Consider the following 19604-nt stretch of genomic DNA (forward strand, 5'->3'; position numbering starts at 1 on the left):
CTAGCTGCAGCAGTGACGGCGTCCCACGGGGCCAGACAGGGAGAGAATCACATTCTCTAGAAACATAGTAACAAACAGAAATCAATGTCTCAGCATCAAATTTAGAAGCAATTCGGCCATTTTTGTTTCACAAAAAAAATAATCACGCAGTGGATTAACTTAAAACGCTCACTGCAGCTGAAATAATGCTGCTCTCAAACACTGTTTGTAGCTTTAACGATACTTGTAGGTGTCCTTCAATCAATTTAAAATACATGCTTATATGTATTTATACCTACACCAACCATTTATGTATGTTACTACGAGCGTCCACGGACGCGTTCGGCTTAAAGTCACCAGTTAACACGGCCACTCGTTAATCCGAAACTGATCCTGTTGGAATTCTGATGGATGGGTCCAAAAAACCCCAGACTCTCATCCAGGAGATGGCTGTCCATGTCTTTTGGGAAACAAGAGGTCAACGTTGATGTATTTGTCGAGTAACGCCACTTCCGGAGTTATTTTATCTTATCCTGTGAAAACAGGAATTCATATTACGAGCAGGAATTGCCACGTGTAGCCTGATATTTGTAGAACGCACGAAAAACGACACTGAATTGTATGGCACAAACGTATGTAGTGTGAGCTTTATCAGGATGTTGTTTCTTTCAGCTTCTTCAGAGGAATTGTTGATATTATTAAATTAAGTGAGTTAAGGAGTGAATAATGTGTCAATCGCTGACACCGGCCTGAAGTACCAACTCTGAGGCGACTCTGAATATCGTGATTCGGATACAGCCCTAATGAGAACGTTTTGGCCTCGTTTTCCTCACTTCTTCCGTAAAAAAAGGGTTAATATGTGGTTTTAGGCTTAATGTAAGAATGAGGTTTAGGTTACGAATGCGTCAGTGAGGGTCCTCACGAGTATAGAAATATGAAAATGTGTGTGTGAGGGTTTTCCATTTGGCTTGCAGCCAGCAGTTCACTCGGCTGGTCTGAAGTGAAACAAGGAGACAAGCGGAGCGTGCTAGTGGAAACATTCAGCTGTCTATATCCCAGTAACACACACACACACACACACACACACACACACACACACACACACACACACACACACACACACACACACACACACACACTGTGAAATGCTCTCATATTTCTCACACACAATGCTCTGCCTAATTAGGGTTGTAATGTGAACAAAGGCAGCAGTCCTATCTGCCACAGCAGACCTCAGAGTGCTCAAGTTCAGACAGGAAACCTCTTTGCACAGTCCTTCATGTGTCTCTCTCTCTCTCTCTCTCTCTCTTACACTGACACAAAACAGTGCAGCTGGTTCACAGACAAAACACACAATCACGCACGGTAACAGACAGTCAGACACTAACGTGGACCCGATGTCGATGTCACCTCTAAATATGTTACAGCCCGTTCACACACAGATTGGTCGCAATCATCATAACACCCGTCTTCGGCTCTTGTGAGACTCATTGTATTTCTGGGGTGCACAATTTGGGCATTTTGTGCACACTAAGCTAGTGCTTTTCTCACTTAAAACAGCTGTAGGAAAACGCTGAAAGTGGCACAAAGTTATGACATAAGCCTGCTGCGGTATAAAGTTAAGAAGACAAAGTCCTGTCTCTAACTCTCTCTGTGATCACGCTATTTAAATGTCAACATGGCCGTTCACAAGGCACAGCTGTCATTGTTAACATAATCATTTTTTTGTTTTGTTTTGAGAGACAATGGCGTGAGTTTGCTATGGTTCCATGAGACTCAATCAAATCACTATTTCATGGGCTTTCAGTTGGGTATAAATATGCAAAGGAGAGCTACTAAATCACATTTAACACAGTGTGGGAGATCACAAAGAGCAGGAGTATTCAGACTGGACAGCCTGCTCTCCTAAAGATTACGTTCCCACACAACGAGCATGCATTGTGATATACCCCTGATGATGAAGAGATTGAAATATAGCTCAGTAACTATAGTATAGTGACTTAATATTGTGTTTTATCTTGTAACTGCTTATGTGTCAGTGGATGCCAAGAAATGATTTTCAATGCAATATCACTTTGTTTATTTGATGTATTGTAAGATGTTCCCACACTGTAGGATGGACAACCTTATGAATTTCTCATAAAACAATGGGATGGGCTTGGTTAACTGTTAGGCTCACAGACATAAGATAGGAAAATACACACACACACAGATAGGAAAACACACACACACACACACAGGCACGTCCCTGTCCTTCTGCCAGTAATGAAGCAGATAATAAGCTGCTTCACGCTCTGCTGTAGCAAAACCAAAATCAAAACACTGTTGATTTAAGAATCAAAATGCGTACACTCATGGGTTTTTCATCTTCCATGCTCCGTGGCAATGATGAGGTAGAGCTTCAGTATGTGTGTGTGTGTGTGTGTGTGTGTGTGTGTGTGTGTGTGTGTGTGTGTGTGTGTGTTGGTGCTATGTATTAAAAGCCTGAGGAGCAGACAGTGGGTTTTCTAGGCGGCGTTGAGAATCCATTCCTCGTGCCTGCCTCCTCATTTCAGCCCTCTGTGTTTCCAAGAAATGATTCTCTGACTTTGACACTGATGTCGTCACCAAAAGAGTTTTTGGATATTTGCAGAACTTGTGAAAGAAAGAAAAAACAACAACATGCAAACACCTTGGTTTTGGAAAGACACCGTAAAAACCTAAGAAATTAAGTATACATGGGACCTGAGAATGTAGTTGTATCTGTAGTGGTAATTCCGTGATATCAGGACCAGATGTGTGTTTCCAGAGCACTTCCATAGTTCATTTATGTGTTCAAATCCAGCATTATGCTCAAACATGAGAGAAACCTACTTATTTACTTAAGTCCACATAAAAGCTTTTATTCCGTATTGATTTTCTTCATCAAATCAATGACACAAAGATGTCGATGATCACAAGAAGGATCTTAAGCTTCAATTAAGCTACAATTCAAAGAGGCTGTTGCTCAATAACAAGGCAACATGTTCCGACATTTTGAAGTGTAATAAACTGTAAAATACTTTGCTATTTGAAACACAACTCCCTTAATCATGTTGTAGCTTTGTTTTTTGTCATGTACATAAGTTACAATAATGCCCAATTTCTCCTCTTGAGGGAGCAGTACACAGTATATATTTTGACCCTACTGTGTACATGTACAGTATACTTAAGTTAACTAGATCACCACAACACTGATTAAAATAACTTTAAAAACATGTATCATATATTTGTAAATGTATGTGTTCTTCTTTGGAGGGGGTTGAACTGGTGGCCAAGACAAATACATGTCGACTTTCTTCAGAAAACGTCTCCAATATGGATGTGAGACATTTTAAAAACACAAGGATCCCTGCTGTACATGCTCTTCTCTCAGTGACAAAACAGAGTGTCCAAAAACACTTGGATGTTCCTTTCATTCACCCCGTTTGATATGAACAAAAATCCATGCTTACTCACTTGTTCTCATGTTGCAGCAAGAGACAATTCAAAGAGAAGAGACACATTTGAAAACTAACAGACTCTCAGACCAGGCATCAAAAATGTCTTCTGTTGGATCTAAGTAGCTGTTGATGTTGGCTTGGCAGCCCACCAGGCCTGTACAACTGTTGCAGACACATTTATATATTTTGTCTTTGCATGTTTTTTTTGTCTGTTGGTTTCTGTTTTATCCCTGAGATGTTTGTGTTGCCACAGAGGTTCTTGCATGTTGATATATTTGAGAAGCATCCTCCTGAACATTACTGTTTCTATAAATGTTATTAATGCAATGCAAAAAAAATGAAATTTGAAATCATCCTACCTAAATCAAGTCAGTTTGGGTTCATTTTCAGATCTACTGGTTTAGAAGTCCGTTCCTTCTGTGCGTACATACATGTATATTGTCTGTTGCTCAAATCACATTTTGATTTACAGTATAAAACATCTGCTACTTTACTATGAAAAGATAATCCTTTATAAATCCCACAGCGGGGTCATTTGCAGGATTACAGTACAGCAGTACTAAGAGTGGATAGTGCAAACGAACAAATAAGAGACATAAGTAGAAAAACAAGATGAACAAACAAGTATAATAAATAAGTAAGCACATGTTAGAGGTATAATAAATAAGTAAAAAACGTATTTAAAACAAAAACTAAAATGTGATATGATGTATGGGCTAACTCAACAAAGAAAACACCTTACTAGATTTTGGCAGTTGCTCAATTAGGTTAAGTCAACCAACTCCTTGACTTGGAATTTCAAAAAGTAAAAAATTATAGAAGTATATGAATGTCATCCTGTAAGAGTGCTTGTCCTCAAATCAATGCCACTGGAAGCCTTAAAATCCCTGTTTTAAATGTTATATCCTGCTTTCCTTGAAGCATGTGTCATTATTCAGTTCCATTATTGTGTTGAAACAGTCACTCAAGTATGACTGCGTTAATCCAGGTGTGTATGCATGTATGTGTGTGTATGTGTATGTGTGTGTTATGTGGCACTCGTCTGTATCCAGCGAGGCTTTAAAAGAGGGATTGAATTAGAGGAAGGATAGCTTTCAAGTAGGGATTAGGCTAAAGCTGGGTCTCTCAGGGTCATTATTCAATAGCCACTGAGTGGCATCGGAACCCCTAAAACCCAGCAGACAGCAGTCAGAGAGCGGCAGCTCCAACTGTAATGAAAGGAAGAAAGCATGGGCGTGTGTGTATATAATGAATAATGCATTGTTATGGAGTAGTTATAGCTGAGATAATAACAGCAATAACTTGACAAAGAAACTTTCTTTTGGGGGACTGAGGCAGAGGCAGGCAGTCCACTTCGGCATACATAACGTCTCACATGTAATTTCTATGTCTACATGTTGGGTTTCCAAGTTGGACACCCAGCTACTATATGTCCACACGTATGTATGACATCCACCAGTGGTGGGCCGTCAGGGCCTGCAAAGCCTTCTCTGCTGGCCTAGACAGAATCACAAAGTTATAGCTATTTTATAATTTTTATAATTTTTCATAAATACTGTATTATAATTTATTTAAAAAATGTCCCCATTCTCATTGCACAGCTACTGTGTTCCTCAGTTGCTCTGCTTCCAGTGCAGCTTGTTTTAAGTAGAGCTTTTATCCAATCAGATTTCACCTCTGTGTCTCTAGGTAAGAAGAGAGGCTCGAGGCCTGCAGACTCACCAGTGAATCCCTTTGCAGTTTAAGTGAATGGGGACGATATTGTTGATTGTCATAGCGTTCAACCAATCAGATCTTTAATTTGACATGTTGGGCGTATTCTTTGATGTGCCAGAGAGCCTGCTAGCTGGCCTAGCCATACGTGATTGGTCAGTGGGCTAGCCTGACATCCCAATATCTGCTGCCTCTGTGGAGCAGACATTTTCAGCGCTCAAACGCATTAAAACGTATTCAAGAAATACAACTGGGGAGGCTCGAATGTCTTCACTGGCGTCCATGAATGGAGAAGGACTTCTTACTGGAAAGGAGGATGGACTTTGTCTTTAAGTGAACAACAGCTGCTCTTGCTTTAATATGCCTGTTTATATATTATTATTTGTACAACTTGTTTTTACGAAGATGGATTTTTCTTTGGTTTTATATGTGATAGGAATTATTGTTACGTCCAATGTTGCTCTGGGGACATATTTAGCCGGTGCCAGTGTTGCCATCTTGGCGACTTTCTTGCTAAATCTGGCGACTTTCCAAACCCTCATGTCAAAAGCTACTAGCAACAAATCTAGCGACTTTTTCTGGTGTTGTTAGAGACTTTTCTGGTGTTTTGACTCTGACGTGAAAGCACGTACCGTTCTGCACTGTCGTGAACGAGCAGCGGGAGCTGCCGTGAGCCGCCCCATAGCACTCACAGGCGGACTCTCTCTCGCGCAGCAGTCCCAGCTGCAGTCAGAGCAGACGCAGTCTCGGCGTATTCATATATCTGCACTATGCAGTTAGTGCATTTATAGGTATTGAGCTTCATTTCTACACGAAACAAATAACAACCGTAGCTGTTTTTCAGCTGCAGGACAGCAGTGAAGGCTCCAGGTATAAAATGCATGGCCCGCCACTGACATCCACACATAAGGGCTCTGGTATACACAGCGAACCTCAAAGACGACTGTTCACATGAAAGTCGTACCGCAGCTGCATGGGAGGAAATAAGTCCTCTAGAGATGACAATAGTCATAGTGTTTTTAAAATGGAGGACGTGACATCAAATCAGTAGCTTAAATTATAAAGTTTACAAACTCAACAGGGACATGCATGATTATTGAGACAATAGCAGTGTATTTATAAATATGAACTACAGTATTTATGCACGCTAATTACCAGCTACCTCAGGTTTTTGCTGTTATTTGGCCCCTTTTCCAAAAGGGCAAACGTACAGTCTTTAGCCATATATGTGAGAAGAATTGTACATTTAAAATATCCAACACAGATGAGGGGAAGAATACCAATAACAGGAGTTTTGAGTGTTTGTTTGGATGATTTGATACTTTTGTCGCTATTAAAATTGGGTTCGTGGAATCTCTTCTAATCATGAACATGAAACCAGTACGCATACATGGCCAACAAAGCTGATTCTGATTAAAATAAAAATTAGATTATAGTTTAAAATATATTTTCATAATTTTGCCAAGCTGTGGTTTTGAAATGATGTGTCATCTGGTGAAACATGAACCTCACTACATCTTAAACAGCAAAATCCACCCATACCAGGGAATTGTTGGGATTACAGAAAAGAGGTGGACAGAAGTATAAAAGCAGGAAGGGAGTCTATTTTAGCTGAAGCTGTGAATTTGCGTCCCTCTGAAACTTCAGTGCTACAGTAAGACCTGACTATGTCTCTGACACAGCAGAGCGGGGCTTACACCAGGATCAGACACTAACCCTCAGCTCGTGGCTATTTATTGTCTGGTGGTTTGTCAGGATCATCCCGAGATGCTGGTTTTCTTGGCATTCCACATCACGTTAAGTCCTCAGACATCTCCCCATCTCTACTGTCACACAAATGGAGCCAGTTTGGAGAGCTGTCACTTGCTAGGAAATCCACAGAGGTACATTTCACACACATGATTTCATCTCTGGGCACGTGGAGAGGTTTTACTTGAAAATGTCTCCATTAAACAAAATCAATATGCTGTATTTGGTTAGTTGAAATGGTCAGGAGAAAGGTCTCACCTTACACAAGGGCTCTTTAGTTCAATTAGGGCCTGCTGATTGGTTTTTATCATGGCTGAGGCTACTTGATGCCTTTTAATCCCTAAGCCTATTTTTAGGCCTCTGCTGAAAAATTGCATACCCCTACTCTAAAGAGTGTATCTCTCTAACTACAAGGTCTATTTGAATAATTGTGATGTTATAATAACAGAAACACTTGTGAGATTTGTCTCTGATAAAGTGAAGCACAACAAAGTTATAGAGGCTTTGGTACGGAGAGGTCGGCCCAATTTGTCATAATTTTATATCGTTTATAACTATATATTTCACTTGTTTTTTGACTTCAATCTATCCAAATACAGCAGTTTGGCATCATTAAAGGTTTTTACATTTGCTGTTTTAAACATTTAATGTACAAAAGTTCGTTGCTTGAAGAGTACCAGGCTGATTAGAATGAATAGATATCTAAAGAAAACTGAGCTGCGGCAGAGACAAACACTGCAAAAACTCCAACTGAAGACATTTCGGTCCCTGTTTTATTTACGCGTGACCCCCATAAAGTGCAGGACAAAACCATCAAAGCAATTAACAAAACCCAATGGGTTATCACTTGGACTATGGGGATGCACTAAAGTTTCACGGTGTGTGACAGCTTTCCATAGAAGGAGTTGCAATGTCGTCAGCGGACTCCTGCTGAGAGCACACCTGTGGAGAATCCTCATTAGTATCCTTTGTAGGTTGTGAGCTGCTGCCAGAACGTCGTAGTTCATTGTCTGCGTAGTATGTATATATGCTAAATTCCTTGCGTTAGACCATCAGTCTTAGTTTTGTATGAATTCAACCTCTCTATTGTTTGAGTTTTGTTTGAGTTTTGCAACTTCTGTTGCTTGATTCCTCAGTTTCTTTTGTTCTGAATTTTGGAATTCCTTAGTAAACTATTTCCACTTCCTATCGTTTGTGTCTGAGTCTGCAGCTGAGTCCCTCCAACCACGTGTCACTAAAGTAGCATAGGTTTTAATGAAAAAGGGCCAGAAAGAAATTAGTTACAACCATTTCCCTTTTTTTCTCATCTGTTCTTCTCACTGTTGGTTCCTCTAAGTGGCACGACAAGAAGAAGCCGAGCAGGGGGAAGTGATAAGATAATAATCAAGCTGTTAACACTGATACGGCGAGTAGTCATTGCCCCATTCGGATTAAATACAACACACACTTATACATGTGAACGCACACAACACCTTACGGGAAGAAAAAAAAGTACTAGATATGGGGCAATAGGCCTCAATTGCTCACACTAACATTAGAGAGGATTAAAAAAAACATTACTTATTTCGGTTTATCACACACTGTTTGGGAAGTAGTATTCTGAAAATCAAGGAGGATTAAATTGGGATCAACACTTCACCAAACACCCGTAATACTATTCCTCTTTATGTTGATTTCTAAGGTGTCATTACAGGATTGTGGGCTAAAGGAGAATCACATAGGATAAGTAAGCTGAAATACAACAATATCTATGGTACCCTTCAATGATTTAGCAGACATTGATCTTTTCTCCACCCAAATGCTTTTGGTGATGTAAAAAAAGAGATTATCAACCCAATCTCACTCCCAACTCATCAGATCTCACATCACACATGTTCTGTTTCTTTACTGTTATAGAGATAGAACAACAAATAGGGGGTCTTCTTTGAGACAGACTCACTCCAACATATTAAAACTGGTAACAGAATAACCCTGAAAAAGAGCATTAAATGATTCTGTACATTTGGCACAGAGGAATTGTATAGTGCAGAATGTTATATATGTTAATATATTCATAATTAATTATCCACTGCTCCGAGTATGAAATCAAATGTCATTTATGGGAAAATGTTTTTTTCTGAGAAAAGTGTGATATAACCATGGATGTTATAAGGTAAACAAAAGAAAAACCTGCAACCCCAGGTTGTAAGGTTGTAATCAAGGACAGGAATTGCAAACAAATGCAAAGAATAGAGAGCAGCATGGGGTTAACGCAAATTAATAAGAATTCTTTTTTGCACCAGGGGCACCTTTGCAGGCGAGTCTGGCCACGATGATTGTGTGATCTGGCCTTGATTATTATTCACTTTACAGACAAGTATTTCAACCTAATCATCATGAGTCATCTTTTCCTTCTTACCCACTGACTTTCACAATTTAACAAGAAAGAGGAAGAAAATAGACGCAGCATAACGTGGCAAACAATGCCTTGGTATCAATCGTCATTATGAGGTATAATAATTATTTAATATATACATTAATCTCTCTGCATTTTTTTAATTTCTACATCACTGAATGACAGTGGGAGTAATGACAATATTTAACATTGATTATTAGCATTATAATTTACTATGATTATTTAATTACATTTTTTATTGAAAACCAAGTTAAAGCCAGCACAAAGATGCCAGCACAAACAACCAGCTGATTAAAGCCAGCACAAACAACCAGGCATCAATATGAGCTCCTCAGCAGGTTTACCAAACAAGCTCAAACAAGCTCAAACCAGTATACAAGCAGTCGGAACTGCTGTTAAGAATATTATCTTGAAATCCGAAAATACATGTTCCACATTATATTTCTGCGAATTCTTATAAAAAATTTAAAAAAGAGTGGGGGCTGGGGGTTCAGTTACAAGCGTACTCACTACTTTTCTGAGAAATGCAAAATTGACTTTGGCATGCGGAACTCAAAGTGGCTAGCAAGCTTACGTTAGGTTGTCTTTTTGAATCCTGTGTCAATACCAAAACCAATTCATACTGCAGGATTAAGATGAAGGGTTATAATTTACATACGTATACACACCTGAACTTGTGTCAGATGATAGTGAAGCAAAATTGAAACAATAGACATAAAATGCTTTACAAGTCAGAGTTAAGAATACACCATAAACGTTGGATGAAATGCTAAGTGAGATGGTAATGCCTAAACCATTACCAATACTATATCAATTTCCATATTCCATATTTTGTGCTTGCATCTGGCGCAATGTTAAAAAAAATGGCTGATTCTACATTTGAGAAGAGATCAGTTTTCCGCATTTGTTTTTGAAAGACTAGACATTTGGGAAATTATTTCATCCTTTTTCAAAGGTTTTGACTTTTGGACTGAACGCTCTGGAGTTATTGGAAATCTTTGAATCAAACGAAACAATTCTACGCAGCCACCACTGAAATCTAATTCTAGAAATAGTTTGATGCTTATACGAGCCTGATCTTTATCTGCAACTTTATCTGGAGGTTTAGATGACAACTGTATTGCTTTCTGATGCCATTCACAGGGGGTTCGGACAGAAAGCATTTACATTTGCTGTTTTAAACATTTAATGTACAAAAGTTCGTTGCTTGAAGAGTACCAGGCTGATTAGAATGAATAGATATCTAAAGAAAACTGAGCTGCGGCAGAGACAAACACTGCAAAAACTCCAACTGAAGACATTTCGGTCCCTGTTTTATTTACGCGTGACCCCCATAAAGTGCAGGACAAAACCATCAAAGCAATTAACAAAACCCAATGGGTTATCACTTGGACTATGGGGATGCACTAAAGTTTCACGGTGTGTGACAGCTTTCCATAGAAGGAGTTGCAATGTCGTCAGCGGACTCCTGCTGAGAGCACACCTGTGGAGAATCCTCATTAGTATCCTTTGTAGGTTGTGAGCTGCTGCCAGAACGTCGTAGTTCATTGTCTGCGTAGTATGTATATATGCTAAATTCCTTGCGTTAGACCATCAGTCTTAGTTTTGTATGAATTCAACCTCTCTATTGTTTGAGTTTTGTTTGAGTTTTGCAACTTCTGTTGCTTGATTCCTCAGTTTCTTTTGTTCTGAATTTTGGAATTCCTTAGTAAACTATTTCCACTTCCTATCGTTTGTGTCTGAGTCTGCAGCTGAGTCCCTCCAACCACGTGTCACTAAAGTAGCATAGGTTTTAATGAAAAAGGGCCAGAAAGAAATTAGTTACAACCATTTCCCTTTTTTTCTCATCTGTTCTTCTCACTGTTGGTTCCTCTAAGTGGCACGACAAGAAGAAGCCGAGCAGGGGGAAGTGATAAGATAATAATCAAGCTGTTAACACTGATACGGCGAGTAGTCATTGCCCCATTCGGATTAAATACAACACACACTTATACATGTGAACGCACACAACACCTTACGGGAAGAAAAAAAAGTACTAGATATGGGGCAATAGGCCTCAATTGCTCACACTAACATTAGAGAGGATTAAAAAAAACATTACTTATTTCGGTTTATCACACACTGTTTGGGAAGTAGTATTCTGAAAATCAAGGAGGATTAAATTGGGATCAACACTTCACCAAACACCCGTAATACTATTCCTCTTTATGTTGATTTCTAAGGTGTCATTACAGGATTGTGGGCTAAAGGAGAATCACATAGGATAAGTAAGCTGAAATACAACAATATCTATGGTACCCTTCAATGATTTAGCAGACATTGATCTTTTCTCCACCCAAATGCTTTTGGTGATGTAAAAAAAGAGATTATCAACCCAATCTCACTCCCAACTCATCAGATCTCACATCACACATGTTCTGTTTCTTTACTGTTATAGAGATAGAACAACAAATAGGGGGTCTTCTTTGAGACAGACTCACTCCAACATATTAAAACTGGTAACAGAATAACCCTGAAAAAGAGCATTAAATGATTCTGTACATTTGGCACAGAGGAATTGTATAGTGCAGAATGTTATATATGTTAATATATTCATAATTAATTATCCACTGCTCCGAGTATGAAATCAAATGTCATTTATGGGAAAATGTTTTTTTCTGAGAAAAGTGTGATATAACCATGGATGTTATAAGGTAAACAAAAGAAAAACCTGCAACCCCAGGTTGTAAGGTTGTAATCAAGGACAGGAATTGCAAACAAATGCAAAGAATAGAGAGCAGCATGGGGTTAACGCAAATTAATAAGAATTCTTTTTTGCACCAGGGGCACCTTTGCAGGCGAGTCTGGCCACGATGATTGTGTGATCTGGCCTTGATTATTATTCACTTTACAGACAAGTATTTCAACCTAATCATCATGAGTCATCTTTTCCTTCTTACCCACTGACTTTCACAATTTAACAAGAAAGAGGAAGAAAATAGACGCAGCATAACGTGGCAAACAATGCCTTGGTATCAATCGTCATTATGAGGTATAATAATTATTTAATATATACATTAATCTCTCTGCAGTTTTTTAATTTCTACATCACTGAATGACAGTGGGAGTAATGACAATATTTAACATTGATTATTAGCATTATAATTTACTATGATTATTTAATTACATTTTTTATTGAAAACCAAGTTAAAGCCAGCACAAAGATGCCAGCACAAACAACCAGCTGATTAAAGCCAGCACAAACAACCAGGCATCAATATGAGCTCCTCAGCAGGTTTACCAAACAAGCTCAAACAAGCTCAAACCAGTATACAAGCAGTCGGAACTGCTGTTAAGAATATTATCTTGAAATCCGAAAATACATGTTCCACATTATATTTCTGCGAATTCTTATAAAAAATTTAAAAAAGAGTGGGGGCTGGGGGTTCAGTTACAAGCGTACTCACTACTTTTCTGAGAAATGCAAAATTGACTTTGGCATGCGGAACTCAAAGTGGCTAGCAAGCTTACGTTAGGTTGTCTTTTTGAATCCTGTGTCAATACCAAAACCAATTCATACTGCAGGATTAAGATGAAGGGTTATAATTTACATACGTATACACACCTGAACTTGTGTCAGATGATAGTGAAGCAAAATTGAAACAATAGACATAAAATGCTTTACAAGTCAGAGTTAAGAATACACCATAAACGTTGGATGAAATGCTAAGTGAGATGGTAATGCCTAAACCATTACCAATACTATATCAATTTCCATATTCCATATTTTGCGCTTGCATCTGGCGCAATGTTAAAAAAAATGGCTGATTCTACATTTGAGAAGAGATCAGTTTTCCGCATTTGTTTTTGAAAGACTAGACATTTGGGAAATTATTTCATCCTTTTTCAAAGGTTTTGACTTTTGGACTGAACGCTCTGGAGTTATTGGAAATCTTTGAATCAAACGAAACAATTCTACGCAGCCACCACTGAAATCTAATTCTAGAAATAGTTTGATGCTTATACGAGCCTGATCTTTATCTGCAACTTTATCTGGAGGTTTAGATGACAACTGTATTGCTTTCTGATGCCATTCACAGGGGGTTCGGACAGAAAGCGGAAGCCTAGAGGCTGCATCAGTCTCAAAATGCAACCATTTAGGGGGAGAGGGCCTGCAAACGTTGAAGTAGCCTACATCTACGTTTTCACACACAGTTGGATGAGGAGAGGATCCACTGAGCTCAAACAGCACTCGTGGACTCATCATGACATATTTTGTTCGATAAAACAAGAGTGCACCATTGACTTCCGACCAGGTTTTTGTTGATCAATGGCGCAATCGCTTTCTGTTGCCTCAAGATACCAGTGCTGCAGCAATGCAACTGACCACACCTCCTTTTAAGACCAACACGGCTATGGGTGCAGAAATGGCACAAGTACATTTGCTACTTACACAACGTTGGGCGTAAGGCGTGAAAATGACCATTGCGTCGGTCTAAATTAGCATGACAGTTACTCGCTAAATCGCTGCCCTTAACACAATGTTATTTATTAATTCATGGTGTATTTGATAGGGACATACACAGTATACTATATACTGTATACAGACAAAACCGCTATCCGATGTGAGTACCAGAGTTCACCGGAGACACTGCGGTGCACCACACACGCTGCCTTTGCCCGTCTTCACCACCTGCACATATATTGTGTAAATTAGCAATCAGTCTGATTGCTGTAAACATGTACATATTGTGGTGACACTCGTAATGCTGCATGATAGATACACTGGCACTGCTAGAGGACTACGTGAAAGGAAAGATTAGGGGGGAATTCAGGGACCACCTCACCCGCAAGCACATCGATTTCTTTGTCAAAAAAAATCCTTCCCTTGGTCTTCCTCTAGGTGGTTTCCGCTCGATTCACTGTAAAGAACCATTGATCAGCAGGCAAATTTCTATGCATTAGCATTCGTGAGGTGCTTCGCATTTACCATTTTGAAAATGGGCGTGTAGAGGGCTGGAGGCAGGACGACCATTGTCACAAGCACTGAGCTTGTAATGATGTAATGACAACCTCTAAACAATACTATTGACAGTTCCACACTTCAGTAGCTTAATCACAGCTCTAAATCCTGAAGGTCTCTGTAAAGCCTAAAATATTGATGAGATATGCTCAGAACTACAACTGGAAGAAGTTCACAGCCAAAACTCAGTTTGAGTCTCTCGACAGTATTCGGAGCGGAACATGAGAAGATACCAAGCCAGACAACCCCTAACAACATAGCTGCTTTATGAACTTGTCCTTCTGAACCATGTGATTGAAAGAAAAAAGCCACACAGCAAGACCCTCATACCTTGTTACTGAGGAGAACGGCTTTCTTAGTTATTAGGCTAATACTTGGGCCAATACAATTGTAAGCAACAGAAGACATTGACATCTGAGATATGATGCTACAATGCATGGCCAGATGATGAGACAATGGGCCAATGGGCATAGACATGCAAACTGCCTACATAGGAGTTATAAGTTGTTAAGCCTCTCTTTGTGGTAATTGTGTGTATCTTTGTGGTATTTAGTGTCTCTTTGTGGTTATTTTGGTTCTCTATGTTGTTTTTTTGTGTCTTGTAGTTATTTTGAGTCTCTTTGTCATCGTTTAATATATATTTCTGGTCACTGTGTGTCTCTTTTTAGTCATTTTGAGTCCCTTTTCAGTTTCTTTTTTGTGTCTCTGTTGTCATTTGGTGTCTCACTGGTAATTTTGTGTCTATTTTGTATTTTATGTCTCTTTGTTGTCATTTTGTGTCTTGTTTGTCTTTTGTGTGTCTTTTAAGTTGTTTTGTGTCACTTTTTAACTTGATTTGGTCTAGTTATTTTTATTAGTGGTGTTTTGCCTGTTTTTGTAGTTACTTGGTGTCACATTGTAGTCATTTTGAGTTTCTTTGTAGTTTTATACATCTTTCTCTTCACTGTCGCTCTCTGTGTGTCTTTGTGGTCATTTGGTGTGTCTTTGAGGTTGTTTTGGTCTTACTTTTTGCCTGTGGATGTTTTTACCCTCTTTTGCAGTTGTTCTGCATCTCTTTATAGTTGTTTTTCATCTATTTGTTGTTGTCTCTTTGAGTGATATATTGCAGGTGAAGGCCAGGGGGGCCCCTGATACTTAAGGCCCCTGGGCTTGTGCCCGATAGGCCCATTCATGAATCCATCTATGGCACAATGATATCCTCGGAAAGTGAAAGTCACACTGAATCTCAAACTATTATGCGTCATGCCTGTGTGTTTAGATTTGACTGAGTATGAATTGTAACTTGTGGCCATTGGGAGCAAAGGGTCTGAAAGTACCCTAGCTGCCTCCAGGAGCTGTGTGTTCCAGCCACTGCTGCTGCTGCAAATGCTGACTGCATTGGTGAGCGAGTCAAATTAACGGGTCACACTACAATAACTAACATCCAATTGTTTTTTTGGGCACCAGCATATACCTGTCCACTTCACTGCATGCTGCATCTTTGCCTCAAGTCTAAACACAGTTTACAAAACTTCGGATATAGGGTGTAGGAAAACTGAAGCTGAAGAAAAAGAAAACTGTGAAAACTGTGTTAAACTAAAATAAATATATTAAAAACAGGAGGAAATAGGAGGCCCTGTGTGGAATGATTTCAGTTTTGTGGGTAAGATAACATCAGCATTTTACCACTGCATTACAAAATAGATTGAGATCGCGTCTGCTTTACCTTTCTTGACTGGACAAACAATGAGTAATGAAAATCATCCATTGCTATAAAAAGAGTCATGGATGAACTGTACCAACACAGCTATTCACACTTCACTTCCAACTTAAGCTCTCTTTCACAGCATCCTCTTGACTTTTGAATCAAAACAAAGGTAAGGACTAAATATGTATTCTGCATTTACTAACAGTAGGAGCAGGACAGTTGTTACACATCTGCGGAAATTGTGTGTGTGTGTAGTGTGTTTTAAAGTTTGTGTGATAACTTTGCTTTTTAAGGTTTAAAGCTTTCGTTTTAAGTTATTGACTTTGGCCTCTGTGGTATGTTTTGCACTTGTTTTTCAAGATGAAGTGCATCGCGCTCTTTCTTGTGTTGTCCATGGTCGTTCTCATGGCTGAACCCGGAGAAGCTTCTTGGCACGACGTTGGCCGTGGAGGTACAGTAATGAAATCAATGGGCCTTTTTAAGGCAAATATTTTCACACAACATATCTAGAAAAGCAGACATGTAACTAATAACACTGACAGAGATACATTTCTGGGCAAATAAATAAATAACGACCAGACAGAACATAGTTTAAAACAGTTACGTTCAAGAGCAGGGTCCCTTGTAATCATGGTTTTTAATTGACCTATAGGTACAATTGTGTTAAGTTTTAAGGAGTGTTGTCAAATTTTCCAAATGTGTGCAGCACAAAAACTAAAAGCAGTTTTCCAAATGTAGTTTTTGCACGTAGGACTTCAAGCATTAGCCCATCACTTGAACAAGACAAATAATAACTATAGGACCAATTTAATTAGGAAGTGATATATGATGAGAAGTTGACATTTAGTGCTTTCCAAATTTATAAAACTGTATGAAATGCCCAAACAACCTTTTCATACAAGATGCAATGATGAGTAGAATAATTGTCACCGGTAATAAAGCTTAGGACGGAGTGAGTACCAGGCTGCAACCTCTGGGTGTGATAAGTGAAGCCAATGCTGAAATGCCTTAAACTTGCATTATCACTAATGCAATAATGCTTTCAATACAGCATGATTTTAGAGTAAAATAGACGATAAAGCAAAACGGCAGTCCACAAACCAATGGGTCCAAGCGACTACATCCACGTTTTATACAATCTGTGGTCTATACGTAGATACCGTCACCATAAGACAGACAAGAACATGGCCTCAACTATCCGCTTCCTGCTGAACAAAGGAAAATTACCGATACAAATACATTTTTTTGTTGTCGTAGCTTGGTGACATGTTTATCAATGTGAAAATGAAACGTAAATGTTCAAATACAAAGATATTTTTACTCCGAGACCCTGTCAACACGATATCCAATCAGAGATGTAAAATGCAAACTACTGTCCGCAATATCTCCGGCTCTAGAGAATAGCAAATATGAAGTCTTGTTTGCATTCACGACTAATTTCAAATCAAAAAGAGAATCTAGAAATTTCTCAAAGGTTTGTTATTTGATTTCAGTGGCTGAGTGTGCAGTGTTTGCAAAGCAATAAATAAGTGTATCATTCGCATAGAGATGGGCATTACAATTTGTTATGAAGCAGGATGACAGTAACAGCACATTTTAAATGTCAATTGAATGTACAGTTATAAATAATGTGCATTACTTACGACAAATGAGCACAATGAATGTCTTTAACCCTCTATTATACCGTGTGTTCATAATACATTTTTTAATTTGTGCTACAAACACAAATGTTGTTGTGATACGGTTACTGTTTTTGTGATACAAAGAAAAGAGTTAAGGTAATTGTGTTTTTCTCTTGTCTGTTTTATTTAGCACACGATTTTCTCCATGGGTAAGGACCTATGCTTCTACCATTGTTTTTTGCAAATACTTATCTACTTGTGTTACAATAACTATTAAAGTGAAAGTAACTTTTGTTATTGTAAATGTGATATCATTCATCTATCATAAAACTAATACAAACACTACTACAATACGTTTTTCTCTTCTCACAATATTATGTTCTGCTGCTGAATCTTCTCTCCATCCATCAGTTTTGGCAAGGTCCAAAATCAGCAAGATCAGCAGGAACAGCTGGCCAAACGTTCAGATGATGCCGACGCTCAGAATGATAACCCTAGTTTCGACTAGGCTGAGGGCCACTCTAAAGCCATGTATTGGATCAAAGGCATGCTGCCTGCTCTTCAACATAAGAACGAAAAGTATCCATCAACTGCGGCAACCATTTTTTTAATATATACATGCTTTGATGTCATCGATAAGTGAATTCTGTAATTCACTTTGAAGAATGCCAGTTGTTCTGAATAAATTTGCATTTCAAAATTAAAAATTATAAAATGTTTTTATTTATTTTAAAGAATGATCCATTTTAAGGAAGTGATGGGAGGAAGGGGCCTTGGGTTGAATACATTTGGTTTTGAGGTTTGAGATTAGGTCAACTATGCATCTCTCCGGGACCAAAAACTGCACCTCATTGTCGAGTTGAAAAATTTAAACTTGCGCGAATACGTGAATGAGGCAAATTTTGCGTGTTGTTGTGTTTTGCGAAAGCCAATCAGCTATGGGGGAAAAAAATATGATATGTGTCTAAATGTACGTGCATAATTCACATGGTATAAACGACGCTGCCATATTTACGCCTGTATGACGTTATTTTGAGGGTTGATTGAGCAGCTACAATGTTGGCAAACCTAAGCAACAATCGATCCGAGCTCCATTGAGGAAACAAGTATTTTAAAAAAGTTATTTGCTTGTCGTCTTGCGGAGAGAACTAACAAAACATGAATTTAGACTTTTTACAAATCTGCATCATTATCATTCCAGCATCCTTTTTATCCCTTTATTGCAATTGAATCCCAGCTAAATTGTTTATTTTGGGTTCATACAGCTGTAGTAAACCAGCCGACGTGTGGCTCGCTAGATACATGCAATTCACAGAGCGCCTCCGGATGATGTTATGAACCCAGACAAGATGGCTTTAGTTTCCTGGGATATTTGGGACTTCCACAACATGTACAATACAGCAAAAGTGGGTATTTGTTCCATGGTTGATGGTGGAAATAAATGGCTTTGTTGATAATGGTTTCCATAGAGATAAGCTACTCCTTCGCTCTGGTGCGTCTATCGCGAATGAAGCAAATGATGCAAATGAACACTAATGACTCTAAAGATTCACATCGCGTTTGGTGTCAACGCAACATAAAGCTGGGGAGAATAAATAAATGTTCTTAACCTTTTGAACTCTAGGCCTATTTTGAGACCTCTGCTTGAAAATGTCATACCCACACTCTAAGGGGCTTATCTCACTAACTACAAGGTCTATTTGAATAATTTCAATGGAATTATAACACTAACACTTGTGATAGTTTTTATATATATATATATATGTACATATCAGTGTATATGTTACTAATTAATGCTGAATGACTATAACACACAGCTCAAATAAAAAAATGTCAGGTTCGCCTGAAAGAAAAATCACCTTTATTGATTTGAAATTATGCTGTCCTAGGCTTAAACTCTCTCAAATCATACTACATCATGTCAGCAGTCATTTTAAAAAAACAATTGGCTTTGATAGAGTGAAGTATGCCTGAGAAATCAATGCCAGTGTACAGG

The 19604-nt window shown here is 38.7% G+C and overlaps 1 protein-coding gene across 1 annotated transcript in view; it reads right to left on the reverse strand.

Moving 5' to 3' along the window:
- LOC306711883 (exostosin-1) overlaps nucleotides 1-19604 on the reverse strand; it is a gene marked incomplete at both ends in the record, with an annotated part of 189053 nt that overhangs the window by 66415 nt on the left and 103034 nt on the right. The gene's annotated exons all lie outside the window — the stretch shown is intronic.

The sequence above is a fragment of the Pholis gunnellus genome (genome assembly GCF_910591455.1).
Source record: "Pholis gunnellus genome assembly, chromosome: 19".
Classification (NCBI taxonomy): Eukaryota; Metazoa; Chordata; class Actinopteri; order Perciformes; family Pholidae; genus Pholis; species Pholis gunnellus.